The sequence below is a fragment of the Lithobates pipiens genome, unplaced genomic scaffold (assembly GCF_037356315.1).
Source record: "Lithobates pipiens isolate NorthernLeopardFrog02 unplaced genomic scaffold, aLitPip1_a1.2 Scaffold_1, whole genome shotgun sequence".
Taxonomy (NCBI): domain Eukaryota; kingdom Metazoa; phylum Chordata; class Amphibia; order Anura; family Ranidae; genus Lithobates; species Lithobates pipiens.
Genome location: NW_027507685.1, coordinates 238,349,993 through 238,376,151, shown reverse-complemented (window position 1 = coordinate 238,376,151; position 26,159 = coordinate 238,349,993). Strand labels below are relative to the sequence as shown.

The 26,159-nt window shown below is 49.2% G+C and overlaps 1 protein-coding gene across 2 annotated transcripts in view; it reads left to right on the top strand.

Annotated features, from left to right (window-relative positions):
- Window positions 1-8,391: 8,391 nt before the first annotated feature.
- LOC143985947 (uncharacterized) overlaps window positions 8,392-26,159 on the top strand; it is a 76,154-nt gene continuing 58,386 nt past the window's right edge. Inside the window, exon 1 of one of the 2 annotated variants that reach the window (XM_077484761.1) lies at window positions 8,392-8,551. The gene's annotated coding sequence lies outside the window, so the exon portion shown is untranslated. The remainder of the gene's footprint in view (window positions 8,552-26,159) is intronic. The other variant, XM_077484762.1, reaches the window with a different exon arrangement.

Here is a 26,159-nt window from a genome sequence, read left to right as displayed (position 1 = left end):
CCCTGGGTCCACCTGAACAAGTTCTAGTCAGCCTATATCCAGAGTACTCTCCCTGACCGCGAGTTGTCAGAGGGGTATACACTCATCCCCCTGGACAGTACCAACATCTAAAATTCAGGAAGAGTGGCTTTTCTGACAGATGGGTGATGTCAAGGATCTAAATCTACCTATCTTCACAAAAGTTCCATCTTTTCCGCATCATTTACCTTGGCTTTCTTGCAAAAGCACATAAACAACTTAAAGCATGCATAAAAGAAAAATACGAATAAGAGCACCACTATAATCGTCATTGCTGCCTTCTTAACCCAAGAGAATAACCCTGAGAAACTAAAAGTTCCACCAAACGGATCCCAGTCGCGACCAATATTTCGGGCCTTCTCTTGTAAATTCTTTACTTCCGTACGGTGTTGTGCAATGATGTCATAATAATCAGGTACCTCAATGCTGGTGTTATGTATCCAAGTACAGCACTCATAGTCCTCAGTAGTTTCACAGAGTCCTGTCAGTGCTGCACTCATACTTTCAATTGCTAATTCATGTAATTCTAATTGTTGTCTGATGGCTCTGGTCTCCAGATTTAACTTAGTAATGTCATCAGAGTTTTTCTCCAAAACATCATTAATAATTCCTGTATAGTTATTTAGTCGTTTCATTAAGTCTATACCCCATCCTGTCCAGGACGGGAACCAAGCCCATGCCATGTCCTTCTTCAGGAATATTTCTCTTTTACTACGATACCTGAGGGGATATCTAGGATGCATGCTAGCTTCTAATAGGTGATCACCTCGTTCATCACCTACTACTCCCATTACTGGTACTAAACTTGCGAGGTAGCACCATCCCTGAGCTCTTCTAGGTATCCAAGTATAACATTTATCCTCACAACAGATGTATATATTATTTCCCAGTGCTACTGATCTTGAACTGATATCATTTCTATAACGAGAGGTGTATCCATAGAGGGATAAGTTGGATACTAACCACCTAACATTATTATCCACAATGTTAGTGAGGAAGTCAGATAATGTCTGGTGTGTGCTGGAATTACTGGGATAGAAGCTTCCATTTAATACGACAATGGACAAATTAAACTTGCTGTCTTGGCATTCTCCATTTCCTCCCGTTGTGTTCCCTAAGTTGAAACACCAATCAGGGAAAAAGGCGAGACCATTTGACTTAAACATTACTGTCTCATTGGTATTTGTTCTAATTATGTTAATGCTACTGTTAGCAAGATCAGTATAGTTTATAGGAACTGCCATCAGTGGTATACTTGCTGTGCTGGGGTGTAATTTGCTACAAATCCAACATTTCTCATATCCTGACTTCTGGGCATAAGCATATTTAAACTTCAGTAATAACATTTTTTTAGAAAATCCTTCATCCTTGTGTATTTTATTCTGTGAGGTAACCAAACTATTAGCCAGAATTACTGAAACAATAAAAAGATACATGTTGTCATTTGCCAACTGGCTCCTTTTTACAATGAGAAGCGTGGATCCAGGTAGGTTTCCCTTCCAATTTCACTGAGGTTGCTGTAATCAATAGCACCTGGAAAGGACCTTCAAACCTTGGTTCCAGTGTCTTTCTGGTATGTTTCTTTACATACACATAGTCTCCTGGTTGTAGATCGTGTGTACCTGTGACAGAATTAGGGTCTGGAAGAGAAGAATACACACTCTTGTGGATTTTAGTCAGACGCTGTTGCAACTGTATTACATACGTAGTTAAACTATCACATTGTAATTGCATACTTTGAGGAAAATATAAACCTAATCTAGGTGCACTTCCAAACAGTATTTCATATGGGGATAACCCTGTTTTTCCTGTTGGGGTGTACCTAATAGAGAACAAAGCTAAGGGTAGGCACTCAGGCCATGGTTTATTTAACTCTTGCATAGCTTTTTGTATTTTCAGCTTGATTGTACCATTTACTCTTTCTACTGATCCTGAACTCTGTGGGTGGTAAGGAGTATGAAAACTTTGTTGAACCCCTAACATTGCCATCACATTTTGCATTATTTCTCCCGTGAAATGTGTTCCCCCTATCTGATTCTATTGTTTCTGGGAGACCAAACCTAGGTATCAGCTCAGTAATCAGTTTCTTGGCGGTGGCTTTTGCCGTAGCTGATTTCACAGGATAACTTTCGGACCAGCCTGAAAATAGGCAGATGCACACGAGAACAAATTCAAAGGGGCCGCTCTTAGGCATTTGTATGTAGTCAATCTGCAGTCTCTGAAAGGGATATTGGGCCCGGACCTGATGTTTACGTGGGGTTTTCACTCTCTGTCCTGGGTTATTAATCAGACAGATTTGGCATGCAGCACAGTAGTTCCTTGCAGTACTACTGAATCCAGGGGCTAGCCATCCTTGGCTTACAATCCTATACATAGAATTGGAGCTGACATGAGTGGGTAAGTGAACAGCCGCTGCCATTGCTGGGTATAGAGAAGCGGGTAGACATATTTTGTCTCCTTCTCTCCATACATTGTCAAGGCCTGGTGCAGCTCCCTCCTTAACCCAACGGTCCTTCTCAATAGCCCCTGCTTGTTCCTGTAGTTCCATTAGCTGCTGCCATGTGGTTTCGGGCATACTCACCTGTACCGTGGCTAAGGTCTCAGGGCTTACTTCCCCTAGAGCTGCCTTCTTTGCAGTTAAATCTGCAAATGCGTTTCCTTTTGCCTCAGTTGTTTTTGCGCTCGTGTGTGCCGCTATCTTCATGATGGCTACTCTTATAACCTTTTGAAGATTGTTCAGGACTCTTTTGATTCCTTCACCATGTTTAACAGGTGTGCCTGCTGCTGTAAGGTAACCTCTAGCTTTCCATATGTGGCCATAATCATGTGCCACACCGTAGGCGTATGCGGAATCAGTGTAAATGTTCCCTTCTTGTCCCTCCAAGTGTTCTAGGGCTTTCTCTAGAGCGGTTAGTTCCGCTTCTTGTGCCGACATGTGTGCTGGTAGTGACTTTGCCTCAATTACCTGTGTGTCCGTTACCACAGCATAACCTGTGTGATATTTACCTTTGTCATCGGCAAATCTACTACCATCTATGTACAGTGTGTGTTCTGCATTTGCAATGGGTATGTCTGTGACATGTGGGAACCCCGTGGTTTCTTGTTCCATAAGTTGGAAACAATCGTGTTCATCAGATGTTATGTCATGAAATGAAAGTGTGTCAGAATCCTGAGTATCTTGTGCTGTATCTACACCATTATCATCATTACTCCCCCTGTCAAATCTGTCTGTAATGGTAAAAGCTGTGCTAAGTTAAAAGAAGTGCATCGCTGAAAGGTAACATTGGGGGGTAGGAGCAAAGTGCATTGTAGACGCAGCTGCCTTGCCATTGATATGTGTTTTGGTTGGACCTGTGATAAGATGGCGTGTATGTCATGTGTGGTATGTACCACTACAGGATTGTCTAAGACAATTTCTGAGGATTTGTCAATGATAATTGACACTGCTGCAACTGCTCGTACACAGGACGGTGATCCTCTAGAGACAGGATCGAGAGCCGCCGAGAAGTATGCTACCGGCCTTTGTTTGATGTGTTGTTGTGTCAACACCCCTGTTGCGTGTCCCGTGATTTCAGCAATGTACAAATGAAATGTTTTGGTATAATCAGGGATCCCGATCGCAGGTGCCGAAATTAGTAACCTTTTTAAGGTGCTAAAAGATTCATGACCTGCTTCTGTGAGTACATAGGGTACTATTTTCAAGCAATCATATAATGGCTGCATCAGAGAACTGGCATGTGGTATCCATTGTCTACAATATGACACCATTCCCAGAAACATACGAAGTTGCTTAAAGTTGCGTGGGATATTCATTTGTCTTATGGCCTGGACTCGGTCTTCAGTGAGGTGTCGAGTACCCTGGGATATACAGTGGCCCAAAAAGACAACCTTTTTCTGACATACCTGTAACTTAGTTCTATTCACCTTGCACCCTTTTTCAGCCAGGAATTGTAACAATGAGAGAGTGGCTTTTAAACAAGTATCGTTATCCGGACAACATAACAATAGGTCATCTACATATTGCAACAATACACAAGTGTCAGGTGGTAGCCATTCCCCCTATTTTTACTTTTTAAGGTTTAGTCAGTGGGGCATCAGTCAGGAGTCCGTCATAACCACTTATGGGTATGGTGTCACGGGACGTCATGTGTGGAGGGACTACTGAATCAGACAACAGACTGCGTGACGCTCCTGTGTCAACCAAACAAGGAATATGTTTACCTTCCACCTTCATCAACATGTGGAGCATTTTGTTCTCTGATTCAGCTAGGACTGGGGCAAGTCATGCGGTCGGATCGTCCCTATCGTTGGTACGCCTCTGTCTGTAGTCCCTCGTGTCTCTGTCCGTGTTTCCTTCCTGTTCGTCTTTTATCCTTTTCCTACAGTCTCTTTTTATATGTCCCACCTTGTTGCAGTAATAACAGGTAAGAGGTTTACGGGAGGAATTCCCTCCTTCATTGACCCGGGCAACAGTGTTAACTCCCGGTGTCCTTCTGGGTTTAGTTTCTGCTAAATCAGCCTCTATGCCTTGTGCTTTCTGCAACAATGTTCCTCTGTCCCGTATGGCTCTCAATTCGGGAGTACATGCCTTCAGTTTGTCACCTATTTGGGGTACTAGTCCTTCCATAAACTGTCGATTGAAAGCCCTAATGGTGACGGGTAAGGCTAAATCTAGACCTTCGTCAGCCATCATGCTTTCCATGTTGAGGTAAAATTCTGTAACAGTCTGACCTGGGGCCTGTTTTATGGGCGCTGTCGAACCCCTTTCCTGCTGTTTCCCTTGGCAAAATTCTCGTAACTGAGCAATAAACAGGGGTCTAGAGTCTATATGACGAGGGTGTACTCCTGGCGGATCTGCCGCTGGATCCCCTTGTGGTCTATGTGGAGCAATTTCATTCATAAATTGATTAAACATCGTCAGGGTCATTTTATGTCTACATATATCTTCCCCATCTTGCCAAGTTGCTTCATGTGTGTCTAGTAATTGTGTCACGAATCTACAGAATGCGGCAGGTTTTGCTACGGGATCAGGAGCATTCTGTATTAATGCCATAAGAGTGTCAGCCGACCAAGGTGTCCATGTCCTCAGAACGACTTGTCGGGTCACTGTAGGTGGCTGTCCTGCTTGACCCGCATTTGGATTATTTACTTGTATTACCCTAGTCCGACTATGGACTGGAGCTACGGGCTCTGGTCTTTGAGCGCCGCAATGCACACATTCCTGTGCCCAGTCTGGGTTCTGGATACCGCATACTCGGCATACCCACCCTCTTCCTCTTAAGGAAGGATAAAGTTTTGGTCTTTCGCTACCTGGTGTGGTAGTGTTATAAGGAGGTGGAGTATCTCCCGTATTTACCCTATCGCCGGGAGCAGAAGGAAGACTTTTGTGTCGGACCTTCATATCCCATCCACCCTTTTCCTGACAATACTCCCATCCCTCCTCTTCAGCCCTGTTGGAAACCTTAATTAAACATTGCATTTGTGATACCCATCTGTTCTGCAATATCTCTCCCTGTCTGTCTTTCTTTATTTCTTCCCAACCTTCTACACTTAATCCATTTTCTCCATCCATCCCCAATTTCTTGAGAATCCTATTTGTGCCCTGTGCCTTATCCTTTCCATACAACATTGTAATTATGTCTTTAACAGCATAACATTTCTGAGGTTCCTCCTGGGGTTTACCATGTGTCTGGCCCATTTTGACAGTCCTGCCTAGGTGGCGTTTGGATCACTTACTAAGTGTCTCGTTGCCTTCTCCTCCTAGGGTGCCAAAATATTAAAAACCTCTCCTATATGAGATTTCTGAAATCGAATTACCTTATATGCTAGCCAACTGACAAATATTATGACCAGACTGACAGCTACAACATATACAAGCATTCCCTTTTGGTGGCCAAACACATATGACTAGATCTCCGGGCTTTGTGGAGACCTTATTTCCCTTCCCATTACCATGGAATCTCTCAGCATTCGTTTCTTATTCCTGCTTTATTGAGGCAGTCAGGACTTATACTTTCAACCCGTTTTTAGGCTCATGAATCAAAAAGCGTATATCAAACTTAAGTGTCGGACCCCCAAAGTACTCTTACGAGTTAAGGGCGCATTCCGTTACCCATTGGGATGATATATGTTTCAATTCACACCATACAAACAGGGCTTATCTCATTCACAACAGACAGATGACAAGTAGACAGACAAGAAACAACGGTAACATAAGCCAAAATATTAAGTTCAAGACCCACTTACTACAGAGGTTGGTGTTTACCTGAAGAACAATTCAGACAGATCAGGTGGGCACAGATCTAAGAAGCACAGAGTTTATAAGAAAATAAAGCTTTTCTTACCTGCGCAGGATTTGTCTGTGGTTCTTGATGTGCCCAGCCTCTTTGTTCCGTCCTTATGTTCGTTCGCCTCTTGTAGTTTCTTCAGCGAGTCCGTGTTCGCGGCGCCAGAAATGTTAGGTGTGACCTCAACAAGTCACCTATTTGTCAGGTTATGTTACCGTTTCCCAATTATTAGTTAGAGTTCTTATCCAAGCAAAGAGACACAGAGATATTATTCAGTATTTCTGCTCAGAAGTCCGTCGTTAACTCTGACTGTCTCTGACTGGCTCTGGCTCTGAGGCTTCTTTATTACATCTTTTATAGACAGAAAAGAGCAAACATCAGCAAATGTAAAAAAAACAACATTTTCAAAGTAAAGACAATTCTCCGAGTGTTATCAGCTGATAAGACAATCTTCTGGGCGTAGACTGCTTTTTAGGGCTGATGCGGCCTCTTCTTGATGAGTACGTGACAATAGATGACTAATCCTTATTTTACAGAGAAGGATAGAAAAATACAAGTATTTAGTAAGACATAAGGTCAACCATTTTGTTTAGACACCCCTTAATCCTTACACCTCCTGTGAGTCCCCATGAGTGGATCCGGTCTGTATTGTAGGGGTTCTGTAGTGTAGGGGGGTTCTGTAGTATAGGGGGGTCTGTAATGTAGGGGGAGTTCTGTAGTGTGGAGGGTCTGTAATGTAGGGGGGTTCTGTATTGTAGGGGGGTCTGTAATGTAGGGGGTTCTGTATTGTAGGGGAGTTCTGTAGTGTAGGGGGGTTCTGTAGTGTAGGGGGTGTTCTGTAGTGTAGGGGGGTCTGTAATGTAGGGGGGTTCTGTATTGTAGGGGGGTCTGTATTGTAGGAGGGTCTGTAATGTAGGGGGGTTCTGTAGTGAGAGGGGGTTCTGTATTGTAGGGAGGGGGTCCGCACTGTAGAGAGGGCATCTGCACTGTAGGGGGGTCTGTGTAACATGCAGGGGGGTCCAGAACTGGAGGTTCAGGGTGCTGTGTAATGTAAAGGGGCCCAGAGGTTCAGGGTGCTTGTAAAGGGCTCCATAGGTGCAGGGCACCGTGTAATGTAAAGGGGTCCAGAGGTGCAAGGTGCTGAAACCCCACATCCCATCATCAACCGCCCCCACAAAGCGCCGATGCTGTGAACCCCCATACCGCCCCCCCCCCCCCCCCCCCCGGGCTGCTCGGTCTAAAATGCCCGGGCCTATTTTTTGTCCCAGTCCAGGCCTGTGCGGGAGCGATGCGAATTCAGCCATACTATCTGTATGGCTGAACTCGCATCGCTACGGAGATTGGATGTGATTTGCGGTGCGAATCACATCCGGATCTCCCCCCGCAGCAGTGTGAACCCGGCCTTAAGGAAGGGGGCTCTTTGCTGATCCTGATGTAATGAGGGGGCCTCTGGGGACCCTGATATATCTGTGGTGGGTAGTCGCCAAGTGGTTAAAATATATAAATACACATTTTTTACATAAAAAATATACACACATTTATATATATCTATATAAATATATACTGAATAAAATGTGTACTGTGTTTAAATATTTTTAATGCAGGAACAAATGTATATGGTATACAGTTATATATCTCTATCTATAAATATATATTTTACACACACTCACAGCCACTTTATTATGGACACCCAGGGGCGTTGCTAGGTCTACAAAATGGCCTGGTCATTAAGGGGGGTAAAACCTTATGGGGCTGAAGTGGTTAAAGTAGTAAAAAAAAGAAATATATATATATATATATATATATATATATATATATATATATATAAATAAAACGTCTACCCCCCACCCTTCTCTCCACACATCTATACGGCTATCAGTCGCTGCCTCGTCTGCATGCACAGCGCCTCCTCTCAGCATTCACCACAGGAGACTCCTCCGCGTCTTCCCTCGTCCGTTCCTGATTGGTCGCCGAGGACCCCGGGCCGCCTCTAGAGGCCGGTCTCTCTCGCGCGCACGCTCAGCCATCTGCTCCGGCGTGGGGCACGCGCCTTTCCCAGCGGCCTGGCGTAACTGCAGCGCCTCTGCGCCGCAGCCAATCGCCTTCCGGCGCGTCCGGCCACGCCCCCTGCGTGGATGACTGCTGAGTGATGGACGCTGCAGGTGAGCGGCTGTTCCGCGGTGTGCTGTGAGAGGCGCCGGAGGCACCCCCCTCCGGGGGGAGGGGAGGACGGTGCATGGCGGCAGGTGAGGGTCCCTGTGTGCGTGGTAGTTATGGAAGAAATTTACCCCACAGGGGGAATTGTTTACCCCTCAGAGAGGAGAGGGGGAGCTCAGGGCACATGACACCAGCCTGGGGGGTGAGGGGTAGCTGATGTCCGGGGCTGCAAGGAGTGTGACAGACCAATGGAGGAGGTGCAGAGATGGGGGAGGGGATATAGAAGTATAAACACCTGACTGCCCACCACCTGTGCTGAGGAGGAAGAGAGGAGCCCCAGGTAGAGGAGGTGAGCGGTGGAGGAAGTGAGGAGCGTCAGGTAGAAGAGGTGAGCGGTGGAGGAAGAGAGGAGCTTCCATGGAAGAGGTGAGCGGTGGAGGAAGAGAGGAGCTTCCATGGAGGAGATGAGCGGTAGAGGAAGAGAGGAGAGTCCAGGGAGGAGGTGAGCGGTGGAGGAAGAGAGGAGCGTCAGGTAGAGGAGGTGAGCGGTGGAGGAAGAGAGGAGCGTCAGGTAGAGGAGGTGAGCGGTGGAGGAAGAGAGGAGCGTCAGGTAGAGGAGGTGAGCGGTGGAGGAAGAGAGGAGCGTCAGGTAGAGGAGGTGAGCGGTGGAGGAAGAGAGGAGCGTCAGGTAGAGGAGGTGAGCGGTGGAGGAAGAGAGGAGCGTCAGGTAGAGGAGGTGAGCGGTGGAGGAAAAGAGGAGCGTCCAGGGAGGAGGTTAGTGGTGGAGGAAGTGAGGAGCATCAGGTAGAGGAGGTGAGTGGTGGAGGAAGTGAGGAGCGTCAGGTAGAGGAAGTGAATGGTGGAGGAAGAGAGGAGCGTCAGGTAGAGGAGGTGAATGGTGGAGGAAGAGAGGAGCGTCAGGTAAAGGAGGTGAATGGTGGAGGAAGAGAGGAGCGTCAGGTAGAGGAGGTGAATGGTGGAGGAAGAGAGGAGCGTCAGGTAGAGGAGGTGAATGGTGGAGGAAGAGAGGAGCGTCAGGTAGAGGAGGTGAGCGGTGGAGGAAGAGAGGAGCGTCCAGGGAGGAGGTAAGCAGTGGAGGAAGAGAGGAGCGTCCAGGGAGGAGGTAAGCGGTGGAGGAAGAGAGGAGCGTCCAGGGAGGAGGTGAGCAGTGGAGGAAGAGAGGAGCTTCCATGGAGGAGGTGAGCGGTGGAGGAAGAGAGGAGCTTCCATGGAGGAGGAAGAGAGGAGCTTCCAGGGAGCAGGTGAGCAGTGGAGGAAGTGAGGAGCCTCCAGGGAGCAGGTGAGCGGTGGAGGAAGAGAGGAGCTTCCATGGAGGAGGTGAGCGGTGGAGGAAGAGGAGCTTCCATGGAGGAGGTTGAGCGGTGGAGGAAGAGGAGCTTCCATGGAGGAGGTTGAGCGGTGGAGGAAGAGAGGAGCATCCATGGAGGAGGTGAGCGGTGGAGGAAGAGAGGAGCTTCCATGGAGGAGGTGAGCGGTAGGGGAAGAGAGGAGCGTCCAGGAAGGAGGTTAGTGGTGGAGGAAGTGAGGAGCATCAGGTAGAGGAGGTGAGTGGTGGAGGAAGTGAGGAGCATCAGGTAGAGGAGGTGAATGGTGGAGGAAGAAAGGAGCATCAGGTAGAGGAGGTGAATGGTGGAGGAAGAGAGGAGCGTCAGGTAGAGGAGGTGAATGGTGCAGGAAGAAAGGAGCATCAGGTAGAGGAGGTGAATGGTGGAGGAAGAGAGGAGCGTCAGGTAGAGGAGGTGAATGGTGCAGGAAGAGAGGAGCGTCAGGTAGAGGAGGTGAATGGTGGAGGAAGAGAGGAGCGTCAGGTAGAGGAGGTGAATGGTGGAGGAAGAGAGGAGCGTCCAGGGAGGAGGTGAGCGGTGGAGGAAGAGGGGAGCGTCCAGGGAGGAGGTGAGCGGTGGGGGAAGAGGGGAGCGTCCAGGGAGGAGGTGAGCGGTGGAGAAAGAGAGGAGCTTCCATGGAGGAGGTGAGTGGTGGAGGAAGAGAGGAGCTTCCATGGAGGAGGTGAGCGGTGGAGGAAGAGAGGAGCTTCCATGGAGGAGGTGAGCGGTGGAGGAAGAGAGGAGCGTCCAGGGAGGAGGTGAGTGGTGGAGGAAGGGAGGAGCCTCCAGGGAGCAGGTGAGCGGTGGAGGAAGAGAGGAGCGCCAGGTAGAGGAAGTGAATGGTGGAGGAAGAGAGGAACATCAGGTAGAGGAGGTGAGCGGTGGAGGAAGAGGAGCGTCCAGGGAGGAGGTGAGCGGTGGAGGAAGAGGAGCGTCCAGGGAGGAGGTGAGCGGTGGAGGAATAGAAGAGCGCCAGGTAGAGGAGGTGAGCTGTGGAGGAAGAGAGGAGGTGAGCTGTGGAGGAAGAGAGGAGGTGAGCTGTGGAGGAAGAGAGGAGGTGAGCTGTGGAGGAAGAAAGGAGCGTCGGGTAGAGGAGCTGAGCGGTGGGGGAAGAGAGGAGCGTCAGGTAGAGGAGGTGAGCGGTGGAGGAAGAGGGGCTTCCATGGAGGAGGTGAGCGGTGGAGGAAGAGAGGAGCTTCCATGGAGGAGGTGAGCGGTGGAGGAAGAGAGGTGCGTCCATGGAGGTGAGCGGTGGAGGAAGTGAGGAGCCTCCAGGGAGCAGGTGAGCGGTGGAGGTGGAGAGGAGCATCCAGGGAGGAGGTGAGCCGTGGAGGTAGAGAGGAGCGTCTATGGAGGAGGTGAGCGGTGGAGGAAGAGAGGAGCGTCCAGGGAGGAGGTGACCGGTGGAGGAAGAGAGGAGCGTCCAGGGAGGAGGTGAGCGGTGGAGAAAGAGAGGAGCTTCCATGGAGGAGGTGAGTGGTGGAGGAAGAGAGGAGCATCAGGTAGAGGAGGTGAGCGGTGGAGGAAGAGAAGAGCGCCAGGTAGAGGAGCTGAGCGGTGGAGGAAGAGAAGGGCGCCAGGTAGAGGAGCTGAGCGGTGGAGGAAGAGAGGAGCATTGGGTAGAGGAAGTGAGCGGTGGAGGAAGGGAGCAGCCTCCAGGGAGCAGGTGAGCGGTGGAGGTGGAGAGGAGCATCCAGGGAGGAGGTGAGCCATGGAGGTAGAGAGGAGCGTCTATGGAGGAGGTGAGCGGTGGCGTTAAAGAGGAATGGCCGGGGAGGAGGTGAGCGGTGGAGGAAGAGAGGAGTGTCCAGGGAGGAGGTGGAGGAAGAGAGGAGCATCCAGGGAGGAGGTGGAGGAAGAGAGGAGCGTCCAGGGAGGAGGTGAGCAGTGGAGGAAGAGAGGAGCGTCTATGGAGGAGGTGAGCGGTGGCGTTAAAGAGGAATGGCCAGGGAGGAGGTGACCGGTGGAGGAAGAGAGGAGCGTCCAGGGAGGAGGTGAGCGGTGGAGGAAGAGAGGAGCATCAGGTAGAGGAAGTGAGCGGTGGAGGAAGAGAAGAGCGCCAGGTAGAGGAGCTGAGCGGTGGAGGAAGAGAGGAGCATTGGGTAGAGGAGGTGAGCGGTGGAGGAAGAGAGGAGCATCAGGTAGAGGAGGTGAGCAGTGGAGGAAGAGTAGCGTCCAGGTAGGAGGTGAGCGGTGGAGGAATAGAAGAGCGCCAGGTAGAGGAGGTGAGCTGTGGCTGAAGAGAGGAGGTGAGCGGTGGAGGAAGAAAGGAGCATCGGGTAGAGGAGCTGAGCGGTGGAGGAAGAGAGGAGCGTCAGGTAGAGGAGGTGAGTTGTGGAGGAAGAGAGGAGGTGAGCGGTGGAGGAAGAAAGGAGCGTCGGGTAGAGGAGCTGAGCGGTGGAGGAAGAGGGGAGCTTCCATGGAGGAGGTGAGCGGTGGAGGAAGAGAGGAGCTTCCATGGAGGAGGTGAGCGGTGGAGGAAGGGAGGAGCTTCCATGGAGGAGGTGAGCGGTGGAGGAAGGGAGGAGCTTCCATGGAGGAGGTGAGCAGTGGAGGAAGAGAGGAGCTTCCATGGAGGAGGTGAGCGGTGGAGGAAGAGAGGAGCTTCCATGGAGGAGGTGAGCAGTGGAGGAAGTGAGGAGCCTCCAGGGAGCAGGTGAGAGGTGGAGGAAGAGAGGAGCGTCAGGTAGAGGAAATGAACGGTGGAGGAAGGGAGGAGCCTCCAGGGAGCAGGTGAGCGGTGGAGGAAGGGAGGAGCCTCCAGGGAGCAGGTGAGCGGTGGAGGAAGGGAGGAGCCTCCAGGGAGCAGGTGAGCGGTGGAGGAAGAGAGGAGCGTCCAGGGAGGAGGTGAGCGGTGGAGAAAGAGAGGAGCTTCCATGTAGGAGGCGAGTGGTGGAGGAAGAGAGGAGCATCAGGTAGAGGAGGTGAGCGGTGGAGGAAGAGAGGAGCATCAGGTAGAGGAGGTGAGCGGTGGAGGAAGAGGAGCGTCGGGTAGAGGAGCTGAGCGGTGGAGGAAGAGAGGAGCGTCAGGTAGAGGAGGTGAGCGGTGGAGGAAGAGAGGAGCTTCCATGGAGGAGGTGAGCGGTGGAGGAAGAGAGGAGCTTCCATGCAGGAGGTGAGCGGTGGAGGAAGAGAGGAGCTTCCATGGAGGAGGTGAGCGGTGGAGGAAGAGAGGAGCTTCCATGGAGGAGGTGAGCGGTGGAGGAAGAGAGGAGCGTCCAGGGAGGACGTGAGCGGTGGAGGAAGGGAGGAGCCTCCAGGGAGCAGGTGACCGGTGAAGGGAGAGAGGAGCGTCAGGTAGAGGAGGTGAGCGGTGGAGGAAGAGGAGCGTCTACGGAGGAGATGAGCGGTGCAGGAATAGAAGAGCGCCAGGTAGAGGAGGTGAGCTGTGGAGGAAGAGAGGAGGTGAGCGGTGGAGGAAGAAAGGAGCGTCGGGTACAGTAGCTGAGCAGTGGAGGAAGAGAGGAGCGTCAGGTAGAGGAGGTGAGTGGTGGAGGAAGAGAGGAGCTTCCATGGAGGAGGTGAGCAGTGGAGGAAGAGAGGTGCATCCAGGGAGGAGGTGAGTGGTGGAGGAAGGGAGGAGCGTCCAGGGAGGAGGTGAGCCGTGGAGGGCAGCATCCAGGAAGGAGGGGAGCCATGGAGGTAGAGAGGAGCGTCCAGTGAGGGTGTGAGAGGTCCGTCCCGGGAGTAGGTGAGCGGTGGAAGAAGAGAGGAGCGTCCAGGGAGGAGGTGAGCGGCGGAAGTAGAGGAGCGTCCAGGGAGGAGGTGAGCCGAGGAGGTAGAGGGGAGCATCCAGGGAGGAGGTGAGCCGTGGAGGTAGAGAGGAGCGTCCATGGAGGAGGTGAGCGGTGGCGTTAAAGAGGAATTGCCGGGGAGGAGGTGAGCTGTGAAGGAAGAGAGGAGCACCAGGTAGAGGAGGTGAGCAGTGGAGGAAGAGAGCAGCGCCATGTAGAGGAGGTGAGCGGTGAAGGAAGAGAGGAGCATCAGGTGGAGGAGTTGAGCAGTGGAGGAAGAGAGGGGAGCGGTGGAGGAAGAGGAGCGTCCAGGGATGAGGTTAATGGTGGAGGAAGAGAGGAGCATCAGGTAGAGGAAATGAGCGGTGGAGGAAGTGAGAGGTGGAGGAAGAGAGGAGGGTCAGGTAGAGGAGGGGAGAAGTGGAGGTAGAGAGGAGCATCGGGTGGAGGAAGAGAGGCGCGCCAGGTAAAGGAGGTGAGCGGTGGAGGAAGAGAGGAGCGTCGGGTAGCGGAGGTGAGCGGTGGAGGAAGAGAGGAGTGCCAGGGAGGAGGTTGAGCGGTGGAGGAAGAGAGGAACGCCAGGGAGGAGGGGAGATGTGAAGGAAGAGAGAAACTCCAGGGAGGAGGTGAGCGGTGGAGGAAGAGAGGAACTCCAGGGAGGAGATGAGCGGTGGAGGAAGAGAGGAGGAGTGTCCAGGGAGGAGGTGAGCGGTGGAGGAAGTGAGGAGCGCCAGGTAGAGGAGGTGAGAGGTGGAGGAAGGGACGAGCGCCAGGTAGAGGAAGTGAGAGGTGGAGGAAGAGAGGAGCGTCAGATAGAGGAGGGGAGAAGTGGAGGAAGAGAGTAGCGTCAGATAGAGGAGGGGAGAAGTGGAGGAAGAGAGTAGCGTCAGATAGAGGAGGGGAGAAGTGGAGGAAGAGAGGAGCGTCAGATAGAGGAGGGGAGAAGTGGAGGAAGAGAGGAGCGCCAGGTAAAGGAGGTGAGCGGTGGAGGAAGAGAGGAGCTTCCAGGGAGGAGGTGAACGGTGGAGGAAGTGAGGAGCGCCAGGTAAAGGAGGTGAGCGGTGGAGGAAGAGAGGAGCGTCGGGTAAAGGAGGTTAGCGGTAGAGGAGATGAGTGGTGGTCTGTGCTTGTCTCTGGTTAGTAATATCCAGTTGCGTTTCTTTAGAATTAAGAATTCATTCAGACCTTTTAAAATAAAAATAATCTTCTGGGCAGAATATGAAGGGGTCTATTCTGTCATTACATCTCTTACAGTGAAGAAGCCTTTCCGTGTTTAATGTCAAATCTCTTTTCCTCCAAGAGTGTGCCCCTTTGTCATTCGTGATGACCTGAAAGTGAATAACTCACGGAGTTAAATATATGGACTTCTTCTGTATTTATACACGGTGGTCATATCCCCTTTATGCATTTATACATGAGGCTTATATGTTCCCCACCCTTATGTATTAGTGGTGCACCGAAATTTTGTCCGCCTAAAATTATCTGCCGAACTAAAAAAAAAATGCAGATAGTGGAGCGCCGAAAAGGGGGCGGGGGTGTTATCCTGGCGCACCCCTTAAGCCCTCCTTCCCTCCCTCACGTAGAGCGGCGATCTCTGTATGTCGCAGAGCCGAATTTTCCAGGCGGAGGCAATACCCATGTCCCCTCTCCTGTGTTAGATGGCACACTGATACAATGGAGGGACATGGAATCGGTGTGACGTGATCACAGGAGACGGGGCATTGTTGCTGCGGCCGGGAATTTCAAATCCAGCTCCATGACACACGGAGCTCGCCGCTCTGATCCGGGCACAGGTAGGCTGCATCTGACGGATACAGTCTCTGACCTTCTCCTGTATCTTGTCTGCTAGAGGTGCACCGAATGAAAATTTTGCTAATACGGTAAGCATTGCGTTTAACCACTTGCCAGCCAGCCGCCATCATTATACTGCGGCAGGTGGGAGCGATCCTGCGAGCCGTCATAGCTATACATCGGCCCCTTTAAACGGGATAGCAGGCGCATGTGTGCCCACTGCACAGCGGGGGGTGCCATTGCGCGCGGCCACCGTGCACGAAAGCCAGAACATGTGTGTGTGTGTGTGTGTGTGTGTGTGTGTGTGTGTGTAAACACACACATCCCTGTTCTGTGAGGAGAGGAGAGACAGATTGTGAGTTCCTACTAGCTAAGAACAGCAATGTGTATCCTCCTCCAGTCAGTCTTCTCCCCCCACAATTAGAACACACACAAGGGAACACAGCCCCTTGATCACCCCCTAGTGTTAACCCCTTCCCTGCAAGTGAAATTTTATACAGTAATCGGTGCATTTTTCTAGCACTGATCACTGCATAATTGTCAATGGTCCCAAAAGTGTCCGATGTGTCCGCCATAATGTCGCAGCCCTGATTAAAAATTTCTGATCGCCGCCATTACTAGTGTAAAAAATAAATTAAAAATGCTATAAATCTATCCCCTATTTTGTAGACGCTATAACTGTTGTGCAAACCCATCAGTAAACGCTTATTGTGATTTATTTTATTCCAAAAATATGTAGAGGAATACACATTGGCCTAAACTAAGGGGAAAAAATTGCTTTTTAAAAAACAAAAAAAGGGGGATATTTATTATAGCAAAACTACAAAATAGTATTTTTTTTTGGGTTAAAGCGTAAAAAAATAACTGCAGAGATGATCAAATACAACCAAAGGAAAGCTCTATTTGTGGGGGAAAAAGACGTCAATTTTGTTTGAGTACATTGTCGCACAACCGCGCAATTGTCAGTTAAAGCGACGCAGTGCCGTATCGCTAAAAATGGCCTGGTCATTGAGCAGCCAAATCATCCAGGGCTGAAGTGGTTAAGATTAGATATGATACATGAGCTGCTTAGAGACTGCTGACTTACATTTTTTTTAAAGAATAATGGCCAATAATAAATTCATATTAATTTTAAAATTTTGATATTAACTGGTTCCTGACCAGCGCACGCCGATGTACATCGACAGAATGGCACGGGCAGGCATATTGGCGTACAGGTACGTCCAATCTTCAATGCCGCCCTGGTCGGGACCTCCGTGAGTCCGGTCGCGGGTTCCGCGGACTCGATCGCCGCGGGCATACCCGCGATCATCTCGCGGGACGGCTGAATGGAGGAAATGCCGTGTAAACAGCATTTCTCCATTCTGCCTAGCAACTAGTGACGCTGATCTCTGCTCTATGTGATTGGAGCAGAGATCAGTGTTCACTAAATGAAAGCCCAGCCCCCCCGCAGTTAGTAACACACCCCTAGGAACACTTAACCCCTACACTGCCACCCACTGGTTAACCCCTTCACTGCCAGTGTCATTTACACAGGAATCACTGCATTTATATAGCAGTGATTACTGTAGAAATGACAATGGTCCCAAAAATGTGTCAAAAATGTCTGATGTGTCCACCACAATGTCGCAGTCACAATAAAAATCGCTGATCGCCGCCATTACTAGTAAAAAAAAAAAAAAATTATTAATAAAAATGCCATAAAACTATCCCCTATTTTGTAAACGCTATAACTTTTGCACAAACCAATCAATAATCGCTTATTGCAATTTTTTTTTTTTTTTTTACCAAAAATATGTAGAAGAATACGTATCGGCCTAAACTGAGGGAAAAAAATGTGTTTTTTTATATATTTTTGGGGGATATTATAACAAAAAGTAAAAAATAATGGGTTTTTTCAAAACTGTCGCTCTATTTTTGTTTATAGTGCAAAAAATAAAAACCGCAGAGGTGATCAAATACCACCAAAAGAAAGCTCTATTTGTGGGAAAAAAAGGACGTCAATTTTGTTTGGGAGTCATGTCGCACGACCGCGCAATTGTCAGTTAAAGCGACGCAGTGCCGAATCGCAAAAAGTGGTCTGGTCTTTGACCAGCAAAATGGTCCGGTCTGTAAGTGGTTAATTAAAAAGATGAAAATATATAAATATTTTTTAAAAACTTATTTTCGGCGAAGTGCATCCTGCATTTTCAGTACTAAAATGTATTTTTGGTGCACCGCTAGTATTTATACAGTGCCTTGCAAAAGTATTCACCCCCTTAGCTTTTTACCTATTTTGTTACATTACAGCCTTTAGTTTAATGTTTTTTTTTTTGTTTTTTTTTTATCTGAATTATATGTGATGGATCAGAACACAGTAGTCTAAGTTGGTGAAGTGAAGTTAGAAAAATATATACATAGAACTATTTTTCAGAAATAAAAAAAAACTAACTGGCATTTGCGTATGTATTCACCCCCTTTTGTTATGAAGCCCATAAAAAGCTCTGGTGCAACCAATTACCTTCAGAATTCACGTAATTAGTGAAATGATGTCCACCTGTGTGCAATCCTAAGTGTCACATGATCGGTCATTACATATACACACCTTTTTTTGAAAGGCCCCAGAGGCTGCAACACCTAAGCAAGAGGCACCACTAACCAAACACTGCCATGAAGACCAAGGAACTCTCCAAACAAGTAAGGGACAATGTTGTTGAGAAATACAAGTCAGGGTTAGGTTATAAAAAAAAAAAAAAAATCCAAATCTTTGATCTCTAGAAGCACCATCAAATCTATCATAACCAAATGGAAAGAACATGGCACAACAGCCAACCTGCCAAGAGACGGCCGCACACCAAGACTCATGGACAGGGCAAGGAGGGCATTCATCAGAGAGGCAGCACAGAGACCTAAGGTAACCCTGGAGGAGCTGCAGAGTTCCACAGCAAAGACCGGAGTATTTGTACATAGGAGGACAATAAGCCGTACGCTCCATAGAGTTGGGCTTTATGGCAGAGTGGCCAGAAGAAAGACATTACTTTCAGCAAAAAATATATGGAGGAAGGTGCTTTGGTCTGATGAGACTAAAATTTAACTTTTTGGCCATCAATGAAAATGTTATGTCTGGCGCAAACCCAACACATCACATCACATCACCCAAAGAACACCATCCCCACCGTGAAACATGGTGGTGACAGCATCATGCTGTGGGGATGTTTTTCAGCAGTCAGGACTGGGAAACTGGTCAAAGTTGAGGGAAAGATGGATGTGCTAAATACAGGGATATTCTTGAGCAAAACCTGTACCACTCTGTGTGTGATTTGAGGCCTAGGATGGAGGTTCACCTTCCAGCAGCACAATGACCCCAAACACACTGCTAAAGCAACACTTGAGTGGTTTAAGGGGAAACATATAAATGTGTTGGAATGGCCTAGTTAAAGCCCAGACCTCAATCTAATAGAAAATCTGTGGTCAGACTTAAAGATTGCTGTTCACAAGTTGAAGGAGCTGGAGCAGTTTTGCAAGGAGGAATGGGCAAAAATCCCAGTGATAAGATGTGGTAAGCTCATAGAGACTTATCCAAAGAGACTTGGAGCTGTGATAGCCGCAAAAGGTGGCGCTACAAAGTATTGACTTTGGGGGGGGTGAATAGTTATGCACGTTGACTTTTTCTGTTATTTTGTCCAATTTATTGTTTGCTTCACAATAAAAAATAAAAAAAATCTTCAAAGTTGTGGGCGTGTTATGTAAAATAAAATGATGCAAATCCTCAAACAATCCATGGTAATTCCAGGTTGTGAGGCAACAAAACACAAAAAATGCCAAGGGGGGGTGAATACTTTTGCAAGGCACTGTACATGGTGATCATATCATATATATATTATATTATTTATTTATTTATTTTTTTTGTACATGGTGTTCATATGATAAAAAGTTTACACACCCCTGTTAAAATGTCGGGTTTCTGTGAAGTAAAAAAAATGAGATGATAAATAATTTCCAAACTTTTTCCATCTTTTTTAATGTGACCTATAAACTGTACAGCTCTGTTGAAAAATTTATTGAAATCGTTTAAGTGTGCACACCGTCTTATAACCGGGGATGTAGCTGTGTTCAGAATTAAGCACTCGCATTCAAACTCATGTTAAATAGGAGTCTGTACACACCTGTCATCATTTAACCCTCTGTTATACGTTGGTACTTTGACGTGGAATACCGTTGTTATGGCGGCAGATATCTGCCATAACCCCAGTATCCTCTTAAACGGCAGGTGATCCGATTTCAGATAAAAGTGGTCTCTGCAGGGGATTCGCTGCAAGATCACTTTTATTGGCTACGGGAAAGCTGAATACCCGCTGCGTTTCGGTAGCAGCGGAAATAATCTGATCCTATCCCCTTGCAGGCCTGGAGCTGAGTGAAAGAAAGAAGGGCCCCCACTTGGCTCCATAAGATTGGATGATGGAAGCAACACCAGATTTCACTTCTGCCCAATGGTCTTAAAGGGGATTAAAAATACTTTTTTTTTTTTTATTGCATTTAAGTGTAAATGTAAAATCTTTTTGACCCCCAGATCTTATATGAACTACTTCCCCGCCTGCCCACTGTCATATGATGGGAAGAAGCAGCTGTTGTTCTGGGCCGCCGTTATGACGTGATTTCCTTTTTGCAGGCCACTAGGGGGCGTGCGCCCGCCGCGTTGCTGGGAACCCGATGCGCGATGTCCGCCGGGCACCCGCGATTGCCCAGTAACTGAGCAGGACCGTAGATCTGTCAGAGGAGAGGAGACCGATGGTGTGTCCAGTCAGTCCCCTCCCCCCACAGCTAGAATCACTCCCATAGGGAACATATTAGCTCCTCGATCACCCCCTAGTGGTTAACCCTGCCAGTTGCGCACAGACCCGGACGGGGACTCATCCTCACTGTCCCAGCCTCAGAAGGACCCGAGTCTACGTCAGAGCTCTCCCCAGAGGAGGGGCCGCTTTATTGCACCTTTCTTCCCGCGCACCGCCTCCATTTTGGCAGCGAATGAATTGAGGACCGCCGTCAGGGTGTCCATGGGCACTGCGCAGTCTGCAGGTGACCCGGTTGCAATTGCCTGGATTTTGGGGGAAGAAACGCCAGTTTGCGAAGCCATGCTGACCCTACCCTGTCTGCCACCCTAAGGGGACTTAGGACAGTGACAGTCCCACCCTCCATACTGCTGCTGGCTGAGGGGCTCTTCCCCACCCTGAGGAGTTCTGCGCTATCCAGCAAGCAGTGCCTGTAGTCCCTGAGGTCTCCCAGGTGCAGAGGAAACTAAAGCTGTGTAGGTGGTAGCAGCTGCAAATAGCGCCAAACCGCTCTGAAGTGTGCTCAGGCTTCAATAAAATGGCCGCCCAGCATCCAGTACAAAGACATAAAACACAGGGAAACTGTCTGTGAGAGCACATGCTGCTGCTAGAGAACACTGAAAAACGTGTTCAGGCTTCAAGAAAATGACAGTGTCCTGTATAGGCGATCACTAGGAAAATGGCAGCTGAAGCCCAGGAAAGCATGCTGCCCTTGCCCACACTTAAAATGGCCACCAAAGCAGCTCCATGAGGTACAGGGAGAAAACGATGGCAGTGAACACAGCGTTGTACAAGACATCCGCAAAACTTCACAGACACCTTCCAGGGGCACGAACAGGACCCAAGACACCGCTAGCCAGCGCAGCCCCCCCCAGGCGACAGCCCCCGCATAGGCACACACACACCGCTCAGCAGCCACATGCAGCATCCCCCCAGGGAAGGGGGGGAGAAGGGGACCGGGAGAGAAGAGAGGGAGGTGAGGGACCCCCGAATCAACCTCCCAGGGAATGCCCAACTGCTCAACCCCGCCGAGGCCGGGAGAGCTGTACTTACCAGTCCTGAAGAGTACTTTTTGGAGCACTTATCACAGCTGTGCGTGATACCCTGAAGATTCAGGAGCCAGCCGATCCCTCTGCTGATGTACCAGTCCCTTTTGGGTCCCGCAAGCCAGCACTTTCACCATATCTGACTTATTTTGACATGTTAATTTACAAGGAATGGGGTCGCCTGCAACTGACCTTTTCGGTCCCCAAATACATGGCGGTGCGTTAACCCCTTTGAGGAAGGTCTTCACAAGAAGTGGGTGGGCAAAACTTTTGCACCACAAATTGGGAGAGCAACAGGCTTCTCCGTCTGTGTGGAACTAGCAGACCAACTAGTGCAAGGCCTCAAGTACGTTTGTGACGCGGCCGTGGATACCTTTCCTCAGTTATCTAGAGCTTCAGTGTCAGCTGTGGTGCTGAGGCGCCTGATTTGGCTACAATGCTGACCAGGCATCCAAAAAAGCCCTGACGGATCGTCCCTTCCTTGGCAACTGGCTATTTGGAGCCTCTTTTGGATGACATTATTAAACATGCCACTGGTGGTAAGAGTACACTACTCCCACAGGCCAGGAAGGCTAAGGAGCCACGCGTAGGCAAGGGCCCTCTTTTTCCGCTCACAATCGGCTTTTTCGTCCGCCCGGAGCTTCGACAAAACGTCCCCAGCCTGGCAGGATGACCACGGACGGACAAAAACGTTCCTGGAACCACAAGCCTGCGAATAAAAGTTCTACCGCGTGAAGGTTTGCCCCCACCCATGCCTCGGGTGGGGGGTCGTTTTCGGGAGTTTGCAGCCCGGTGGTCCTCTCGGTTATCTGACCAATGGGTCTGCGATCTGATTTCCTCAGGCTACAAGATAGTTTCTCTCTTGTCTGCCAAACAGATTTTTCCCCTCCCAGCATACCAGTATCCCTGGCTCGCCGGAAGGCCCTCTTGGGGGCAGTAAGGGACCTGCTGAGTCTCGGGGTGGTTGTACCGGTTCCGGAATCGGAATGTTTCCAGGGATTCTACTCAAATCTGTTTTGTAGTTCCCAAGAAGGAAGCGGTATGTCCAATCTTGGACTTAAAAGCCCTCAATCACTTTGTAAAAGGGCAGAGGTTCAGAATGGAATCAGTTTGCTCAGTAGTCGTTGCACTCCATCAAGGGGACTCCCTGGCGTCCTTGGACATCCAGAGCGCGTACCTGAACATACCCATATGCCTTCAGAATCCAAAATTTCTGCGGTTTGCATTCAGGGAAGCCCACTACCAGTTTGTGGCTCTCCCCCCCCCCCCCCCCCCCCCCGAGTCTTTACCAAGATATTGGCTTCAGTTTTGGCATTGCTGCGGCAACGTGGGATCGCGATCGTGGGATACCTAGACGATCTCCTCCTCCTGAGGGCATCTTCCGCCTCAGAATTTAGAGGAGGTTGTGGCGATCACCATGCAGACCCTGCAAGAATTTGGGTGGCCGTTGAACCTAAAAAAGCCAGTGATAATACCTACTCAGCGTTTGGCGTACCTAGGCTTGCTGCTGGACTCCAGGGAAGTGAGAGTGTTTCTTCCTTTAGACAAGCTGCAGACTCTGAGCCGCGGTAAAACTGCTGATGAGCCGAAAATGGTCATCGATGTGCTTCTGCATGCGAGTCCTGGGACTCATGGTGGCCTCCTTCGAGGCAGTACCATATGCCCAATCCCACACCAGAGTCCCGCAGAAGGAGATTTTGACAAAATGGGACAAATTTCAGTTTTCCCTGGATCGACAGATCCAGGTGAGCCAGTCAGTCAGAGACTCACTGATCTGGTGGCTGAGGTCCCCGGTGATTCAGTCCGGGAAATCGTTCCTACCTCTGAAGTGGACAGTGATCACTGTGAACGGATGCCAGCCTATCCGGCTGGGGTGGAGTCGGCTCAGGGCCTCTGGTCGACAGAAGAATCTAAGTTGTCGATCAATCTAATCGAATTGAGAGCGATCAGGCTGTGCCTCTCCACATGGTCGATGAGACTACAAGGGTGTCCGATCAGGATCCAGTCAGACAACGCCACTGCGGTGGCATACGTCAATCAAAGGGGGAACAAGAAGCTCAGCCGCTGCACGGGAGGTCACTCACATACTTCGGTGGGCAGAGCGACACGTACCGGCCCTGTCGGCCATTTACATCCCGGGTGTGGAGAACTGGCAGGCGGACTGAGTCACCAGATGCTGGACCCAGGAGAATGGGCATTGCATCCGGAGATATTCAGGTCACTGTGCCTGAGGTGGGGCACACCAGACGTGGATCTTCTGACCTCTTGTCTCAATTGGAAGGTGCCAAGATTCGTGTCCAGGACAAGAGATCCGTGGGCAGACACGTCAGACGCGCTGGTGGATCCGTGGGATCAGTACAAGCTGATCTACGCTTTTCCTCCACTGAAACTGTTGGCACGCCTGCTTCGCAGAGTGGAAGCAGAGGGGATCCCAGTAATACTGGTTGCCCCAGATTGGCCTCAGCATCCTTGCTACGCCGACCTGGTGCGTCTAGTGGCAGACGCTCCCTGGCGACTGCCGTTGCGAGAGGACCTTCTGTCTCAAGGTCCGATTCTCCATCCTGCTTTACCATCTCTGGCTTTAACTGTATGGCTATTGAGAGCCAGATGTTGAGGAACCGGGATCGGACTCTGTGATCCCAACTATGTTGAGAGCACGAAAATCATCTTCTCGGAAGATATACCTGGAAGGCCTACATCTCCATGTATGAGGAGAAAGGATGGCATCCACGCTCTTTCTATATCCAGGATCCTGCTGTTTCTTCAGCAAGGAGTAGACCAGAAATTGGCGTTAAGCACCATTTAAGGGGCAAATTTCAGCTTTGGCTGTCTTTTTTTCAGCGACCCCTGTCGTCTCACTCATTAGTGAGTAACCTTGTTCAGGGGGTACGTCATGTAGCCCCTCCGATGCATCCACCGTTACCAGGTTCAAATCCCGTGGGAGTGTTATCAGTGATTCAAAAACCGGCATTTGAAAATATCGGGGAAATTCCCCTGTTGACTCTCTCCCAGAAAGTGGTCTTTCTAGTGGCCATCACATCGATTAGGGGGGTTTCGGATCTGGCGGCCTTGTCTTGCAAGTCGCCTTATCTGGTTATCCACAAGGAAAAGGTGGTGTTGTGTCCGCAACCATCTTTTCCACCGAAGGTGGGTTCGGCTTTTCACATTGAGGACATTGTATTACCATCTCTGTCCTAGTCCGAAACATCCTAAGGAGGTGGTCCTTCAAACTCTGGATGTGGTTCAGGCTCTGAAAGTGTATTTGTATACCACTGCTCCCTTTCGGAAGTCACTCGCTGTTTGTTTCGGTAGCTGGTCCCAAGAAAGGCATGGCGGTCTCGTCAGCCACCATTTCCAGGTGGATTAGACAGATTGTAGTATAAGCCTACTCCTTAAAGGGGCAGGTGCTACCCTTTCCGGTCATGTCCCACTTCACAAGGGCAATTGGAATGTCTTGGGCCTTGCAACACCAAGGCGGTGACCTGGTCTGTGCACATGTTTACCAAGTTCTACAAGGTAGAGATCAGTGCATCAGCTGATGCCTGTTTTGCTCACAATGTTTTGCAGACGGCCGTATAGTTACAATTGAATATGCAATATTTTTCCTTTTTTCCTGTTTTTTTTTGATAAAAACACAATACGGTTATGTTAATGCACTGTTTTGCATTACATTCCGCAGTTTTTTGTGCGGTTGTGGGTAGTGTGCGGTTGTGGGTAGTCACTCCTGTTGAGGGTACCCTGATTTTGTGGTGGATTTCTCCACGCGCTGTTGGTTTTTGTGGGTAATGTTTCACTAGTTCCCACTTGCCACGGTGGATGAAGGTTTTTATGCTGTTTTCCCACCCCTCGTTTGGCACTGCTTGGGGACGTCCCAATGGTTATAAGAGGAGCTGTGTCGGTTGGTGAATACAAGAAATAGGATTTTTTTTGTACTCACCGTAAAATCCTTTTTTTTTCTGTAATTCACCGACCGACACTGCACCCGCCCCTCCTTTTTAATCTTTACGTTCTACTGCTCGTTGACGTACTGATGGCCGCATGGCAGGCTGGAGGGTTGTTGCCCAAGGGACCGCCCCCTGCGGGGAACTAAGAGTTCTGAGTGTTGTAATACAACTAATGCCTAGTATCTCCTAGTAATAGGGCAGAACAACCCAATGGTTATGAGAAGAGCTTTGTCAGTCGGTAAATTACAGAGAAAAGGATTTTATGGTGAGTACAAAAAAAATCCTATTTTCTTCTAATGAATGGCCACAAGTCTTGTTAAACTCCCTTCTGCGAAAAAGTTGTATCCGTATTGCGGGGTCACCAATATGGTATTTATAAATTTTAATCCTATCTCCTCTCAAGCGTCTCTTCTCCAGAGAGAATAAGTTCAGTGTTTGCAACCTTTCCTCATAACTAATATCCTCCAGACCCTTTATTAGCTTTGTTGCCCTTCTTTGTACTCACTCCATTTCCAGTACATCCTTCCTGAGGACTGGAGGGATCCATGCTGGATTTAAAGAAACTTCCACAATCAGATCCATCCTCGCCACTGAGGCCATAGGTTGGTACCTGGACCTCGATGCAAGAATGAGGTTTTGCCTGTAATGCTTCTCTTTGAGAGCTGGACCCTAGGAACCAGGACGCTTTTTGGTCTTGCTACATTTCCTAAAGTTGCCCTGAGGGGTGCTATACAAGGCCCAAAGGAGCGGAACCCCTTTTAACCTCCCTGGCGGTATGATTCTGTCAGGAATTCCATTCCAAAAGCGGTACAATTCTTTTGCATGAAAATTTGGTGTTATGTATCATAGGCCTGTAATCCTTAGTAATACTTACTAAAACCTGACCAAACAAGACTCTAGTAGACATCCCAGATGTGATAAAGTTAGAAACACAAAATCATGAATTATAATCTTATAAATAATATAATTTTATTCAATAATGTAATGTGAAATAATGAAATTTGTCAAACAAAGAAAATTCAATAAAC